General features: G+C 41.3%; 1 long non-coding RNA gene across 1 annotated transcript; it reads left to right on the forward strand.

Annotated features, from left to right (window-relative positions):
- Positions 1-4,905: 4,905 nt before the first annotated feature.
- On the forward strand, positions 4,906-6,069 carry LOC127007659 (uncharacterized). Its single transcript, XR_007760324.1, has 4 exons — positions 4,906-4,976; positions 5,171-5,248; positions 5,696-5,773; positions 5,919-6,069. It is a non-coding gene; the product is annotated as an uncharacterized LOC127007659 (long non-coding RNA).
- Positions 6,070-6,503: the final 434 nt, after the last annotated feature.

The following is a 6,503-nucleotide window of genomic DNA, read 5'->3' on the forward strand; positions in this document are numbered from 1 at the left end:
TTGCCGCGTGGGAAGGTTACGGATCCGGAATAAATAAATTTTCCCACAATCGATAAACTTTATAGAATACTCTCTCTCTCTCTCTCTCTCTCTCTCTCTCTCTCTCTCTCTCTCTCTATATATATATATATATATATATATATATATATATATATATATATATATATATATATATATATATATATATATATATATATATATATATATATATATATATATATATATATATATATATATATATATATATATATATATATATATATATATATATATATATATATATATATATATATATATATATATTTTTTTTTTTTACGTTATTGCCTATTGCTCGGTATGCATCTTCCTGGTGGGGCCTGAGGGTCGGACCAAGTCTTCTTACATGTTGGGCATGATGTTCGGCACAGACCTTTCTGGCGCAGCCGAATGTTTATAGTGGCGCCATCTTGCATTGGCTCAAGCTGCCCCCAGAACTCGTTCTTGATTCGCTTGGACGGCTTCCTCTAGAGTCCGGGTTGATGGGTGGTCTTCAGGACAGCATGTGGGTAGTTTTAAGCCACTCGGTGACTGAAAAATCCAGTGGTAGCGTGAGGATTCGAACCACGTCGTCCATCACGCAGCGAATGTGGGTCCAGTACTATATATATATATATATATATATATATATATATATATATATATATATATATATATATATATATATATATATATATATATATATATATATATATATATATATATATATATATATATTTATTTATTTTTATTTATATATATATATATATATATATATATATATATATATTATATATATATATATATATATATATATATATATATATTATATATATATATATATATATATATATATTGGCTGGAGTAGGTAGGAAGACACCTACCGAACGGGCGCAAGCCACTCCCGGTGAGGTATATATGGGAGGTGAGAAGGGAGCTGAAGCCCTCCAAAGACCCTTCCCATGTCCTCACTAACCGTTTCCCTATTGTCTCACCAACACCGGAGAGTAGTTCAGCAAGCTCTCTAAGACAGATCCTCTCTTTATCCACCCCACACTACATTCACACACCCTATCCACCTTTTCCCAAAATTAAAATTTCAACCTGGCGCACCTACCCCACGCCTCGGTGGCCCCGCCTGGGGGGGGGACCACAAATTCCCCAGGAGGACTCCCCTTCTGGCTGCCGACCCGAGAGGTGTCTTGATAAGTCCTCGAACCTCTTTCTTCTCAATTTCTGCAACATTCGCGGTCTTCGCTCTAATTTTCATTATGTGGAACATCATCTCTCATCCTCTAAACCTCACCTTCTCTTCCTTACCGAAACACAGGCTTCTGAGGCTACTGACAGCAATCTCTACTCTGTTCCCTCCTACTATCTCTATCCTAAATTTCAATCCAAAGCTGGATGTTGCGCCTACGTGCGCAACGAGATCACTTGCTCTCGTGCCCACGACCTTGACTCTTCTGAATTTTCCACAATCTGGCTAAGATTTCATTGTCATTCTATTACTAAATACATCTGTGCTGTTTATCTCTCACCTAACTCTACCAACTATGTAAAATTCTTTGATTATTTGAATTCTAAAGTAGATCACATCTTGACCCACTCTCCCTTCGCTGAAATCTCCATCCTAGGAGATTTCAATGTTCACCACCAGCTTTGGCTTTCATTATCTTTCACTGACCATCCTGGTGAACAAGCCTACAACTTTGCTATCCTCAACGACCTAGAGCAGTTGGTCCAGCACCTTACACGTATTCCCGACCGTCTTGGAGACCGGCCCAACATTCTAGACCTCTTCCTTACCTCAAACCCTTCTGCTTATTCTGTCAAACTGTTCTCTCCGTTGGGCTCCTCCGATCACAATCTTATTTCTGCATCCTGTCCTATCGCTCCTGTACACCCTCTGGACCCACCGAAGAGGCGATGCTTCTGGCATTTTGCTTCAGCTCGGTGGGACGACCTGAGGATGTACTTTTCCGATTTCCCGTGGAATGATTATTGCTTCCAGGATAGAGACCCCTCTGTGTGTGCTCAGCGCATCACAGAGGTGATTGTCTCTGGAATGAAGGCATACATTCCTCGTTCTTTCTCTACTCCTCACGCTAAAAAGCCTTGGTTTAAACACGCTTGTTCTCGTGCTGTCAATGATAGAGAGATAGCTCACAAAAGGTGCCAGAGCCTTCAAACTAATGCTAATTATGAACTTTAACATTTCTGCCCGAAATCGTGCCAAATCTATTCTCCGACTAACCAAAAATTCTTTCATTAATAGGAAATGCCAAAACCTTGCTTTCTCTAACTCTTCCCGTGACTTCTGGCATCTAGCCAAAAACATCTCCTCCAACTTCACTTCTTCATCTTTCCCTCCACTCCTCAGTCGTGACGGCAACACTGTCTCATCTCGTCTCATCTATCTCTAAGGCTGAACTCTTCTCTCAAACTTTTTCTAAAAACTCCACTCTGGACGATTCTGGGCATATTCCTCCTACTCACCCCCCCTCTGACTCCTTTATGCCTGTTATAAAGATTCTTCAAAATGATGTTTTCTATGCCCTCTCTGGCCTCAAATCTCAGAAGGCTTATGGACCTGATGGAGTGCCTCCTATTGTCCTTAAAAACTGTGCCTCCGTGCTGTCACCCTGCCTGGTCAAACTCTTTCGCCTCTGCCTGTCAACATCTACCTTTCCTTCTTGCTGGAAGTATGCCTTCATACAGCCTGTGCCTAAGAAGGGTGACCGCTCCAATCCCTAAAACTACCGTCCTATAGCTTTACTTTCTTGTCTATCTAAAGCTTTTGAATCAATCCTTAACCGGAAGATTCAAAAGCACCTTTCCACTTCTGACCTTCTATCTAATCGCCAGTATGGGTTCCGCAAGGGGCGTTCTACTGGTGATCTCCTAGCCTTCTTAACTGACTCTTGGTCATCCTCTCTTAGCCGTTTCGGTGAAACTTTTGCTATTGCGCTGGACATATCAAAAGCTTTTGATAGGGTCTGGCACAAATCTTTGCTTTCCAAACTACCCTCCTACGGTTTCAATCCTTCTCTCTGTACCTTTATCTCCAGTTTCCTTTCTGACCGTTCTAATTCTGCCGTGGTAAACGGTCACTGTTCTTCCCCTAAATCTATTAACAGTGGTGTCCCACAGGGTTCTGTCCTATCTCCCACTCTTTTTCTGTTGTTCACTGATGATCTTCTTTCCAAAACGAACTGTCCTATCCATTCCTACGCCGATGATTCCACTCTGCATTACTCAACTTCTTTTAATAGAAGACCCACCCTACATGACCTTAACGACTCAAGGCTGGAGGCTGCAGAACGCTTAGCCTCAGACCTTACTATTATTTCCGATTGGGGCAAGAAGAACCTGGTGTCCTTCAACGCCTCAAAAATACAGTTTCTCCACCATTCCACTCGACACAATCTTCCAAACAACTATCCCCTGTTCTTTGACAACACCCAGCTATCACCTTCCTCAACACTAAACATCCTCGGTCTATCCTTAACTCAAAATCTCAACTGGAAACTTCATATCTCATCTCTTACTAAATCAGCTTCCTCGAGGCTGGGCGTTCTGTACCGTCTCCGCCAGTTCTTCTCCCTTGCACAGTTGCTGTCCATATACAGGGGCCTTGTCCGCCCTCGTATGGAGTATGCATCTCATGTGTGGGGGTGCTCCACTCACACAGCTCTTCTGGACAGAGTGGAGGCTAAGGCTCTTCGTCTCATCAGCTCTCCTCCTCATACTGATAGTCTTCTACCTCTTAAATTCCGCCGCAATGTTGCCTCTCTATCTTCTATCGATATTTCCACGCTGACTGCTCTTCTGAACTTGCTAACTGCATGCCTCCCCCCCCTCCCGCGGCCCCGCTGCACTCGACTTTCTACTCATGCTCATCCCTATACCTAAGTCTATATACTACCAAGTCGGGTTATGTGGATGACAAAAGTGAAAAACTTCTGCGCATCTTGTGAAAAGTGGCAACTCAGCGAACGCCGTGACGTCAGTGGTTCAGTCGTGGTTCAGCTGCCTGTGTGTACGGACGCGCTCTTGATAGTTGTGCGAGGGCATGTTTCGTAATTAATAAGTGATCATGTCTAAAAAATGTGCTGTTAAAGGGTGTGAAAATCGCTATAGACATAGGAAATCAAATTTGACTTTTCACCGCATCCCAAAAGACCCTGAAATAAGGAAGAAATGGGTTCTGGCGTGTAAATATGATGATAGCCGCCGCCGCCATGACACCGACGCCAGAGTATGCTGCACGCACTTTGAGGAGTCTTCATATGAGCCCACCAGTTTAAAGTATACACTACTCAATATAGCAGTGCCAAAAAATCAACGACGACTTAAGGCTGGAGCTGTACCAACGATATTACTGCCACACCAACAAGGTGAGTGTTGATTTTTTTTTAAGTGAATTAGATTTGAATTTAAAGTTAGATTTGACGGTGCTGACTGGCATACCGTGGGCGGTGTAGGGATGTTATCATTATCCTTGATGGCACTTTGGGATGAAATATTGAGTTCCTGTAATGCAGTGGTTCTCAAACTGGGGGTAATTACCCCCATGGGGCCCGGGTAATGAAGCCGTTGCTGAGGGTAATGAGGTATTTCTAAAATTAAAAATACTTTAGAGTAAAATTCAGTAAATTGATAAATAATAATAAAACATGTAAATTAAAGAATTATTTAATGACTAACTAATATCGAACATATGCATTTTATGCAAGTTATACCAAAAATAAAATTGTTTTCTTCAATAAAAGGCTGAAAGAAAATGGGAGTACCATGAGTTTTTGTGATGTAACCGAGCAAAACAGAGTGCAGAAGGTAAACAGGGTAAAGTTTTACATCGTGCCTTACTCATGTTACAGATTATGAAGCCCAGAATGGTGCCACAGACAGCTGTGTGACCTCATCACCTCACACAGGTCAACATTTTGAGACCAAAGGTAAGTTAAGCTATTGCTTGCCCCCAATGTATTGCAAGTATATACTATATAAAAAAATCTTGCAACAAGAGAGAGAGAGAGAGAGAGAGAGAGAGAGAGAGAGAGAGAGAGAGAGAGAGAGAGAGAGAGAGAGAGAATTTTAATGTCCATTAATGTGCTTTCATGAAATGATTTGTGCCTTACTCATGTTACAGATGATGCAACCCAGAATGGTGCCACAGACAGCTGTGTGACCTCATCACCTCACACAGGTCAACATTTTGAGACCAAAGGTAAGTTAAGCTATTGCTTGCCCCCAATGTATTGCAAGTACTATATAAAAAAATCTTGCAACAAGAGAGAGAGAGAGAGAGAGAGAGAGAGAGAGAGAGAGAGAGAGAGAGAGAGAGAGAGAGAGAGATTTTAATGTCCATTGATGTGCTTTCATGAAATGATTTGTGCCTTACTCATGTTACAGATGATGCAGCCCAGAATGGTGCCACAGACAGCTGTGTGACCTCATCACCTCACACAGGTCAACATTTTGAGACCAAAGGTAAGTTAAGCTATTGCTTGCCCCCAATGTATTGCAAGTACTATATAAAAAAATCTTGCAACAAGAGAGAGAGAGAGAGAGAGAGAGAGAGAGAGAGAGAGAGAGAGAGAGAGAGAGAGAGAGAGAATTTTATTGTCGATTAATGTGCTTTCATGAAATGATTTGTGCCTTACTCATGTTACAGATGATGCAGCCCAGAATGGTGCCACAGACAGCTGTGTGACCTCATCACCTCACACGGGTCAACATTTTGAGACCAAAGGTAAGTTAAGCTATTGCTTGTCCCCAATGTATTGCAAGTACATACTATATAAAAATCTTGCAACAAATTAAAGAGAGAATATTGAATATTTTAATATCCACTGTTGTACCCACATAAAATGATTTGTGCATTTCTCATGTTACAGATGGTGCAGCCCCGAATGATGCCACAACCAGCTTTGAGAATGACAGTGTAGGGGAGAATGAGCTCCACCTTCAGGTTCAGCAGCTGTTACAAGATAGAACATCATTACAAAGAATAGTTGCAGAAAGAGAAGCGAAGATAGTTGTTCTTCACAAGGCAAAATGAAGAAGGAAAAGGAGTTGAATGCTATGGAAAAGGAAATAGGAAAACTACAAGACAGCTTACGGTGTTCTCAGGACAAAATATGCATAGCCAAGAAGAATCTTAGCCAAATGTTCTCACGCTCACAAATTGATCATATATTTGCTGAGAAAAATATTACTAATTGGAGTGAGGACGATATCAGCCGAGCACTAACTCTGAAAAGTTTAAGCCCAAAAGCTTACTTTTTCTAAGAGAAAATGGAACTTTCCCTGCCATCTAAGTCAACATTAAATCGACATGCCAGGAAAATCGATGCGGAACCAGGAATTTTATTAGCTATTATGAATTTACTTAAATTCAAAGCAGAGGCTATGCCAGAGCGAGACCGAGTTTGTGCTCTATCTTTTGATGAATGTAGCATCTCAAAGGAATGGTCATATGA

Source organism: Eriocheir sinensis, chromosome 4 (assembly GCF_024679095.1).
Source record: "Eriocheir sinensis breed Jianghai 21 chromosome 4, ASM2467909v1, whole genome shotgun sequence".
NCBI lineage: Eukaryota > Metazoa > Arthropoda > Malacostraca > Decapoda > Varunidae > Eriocheir > Eriocheir sinensis.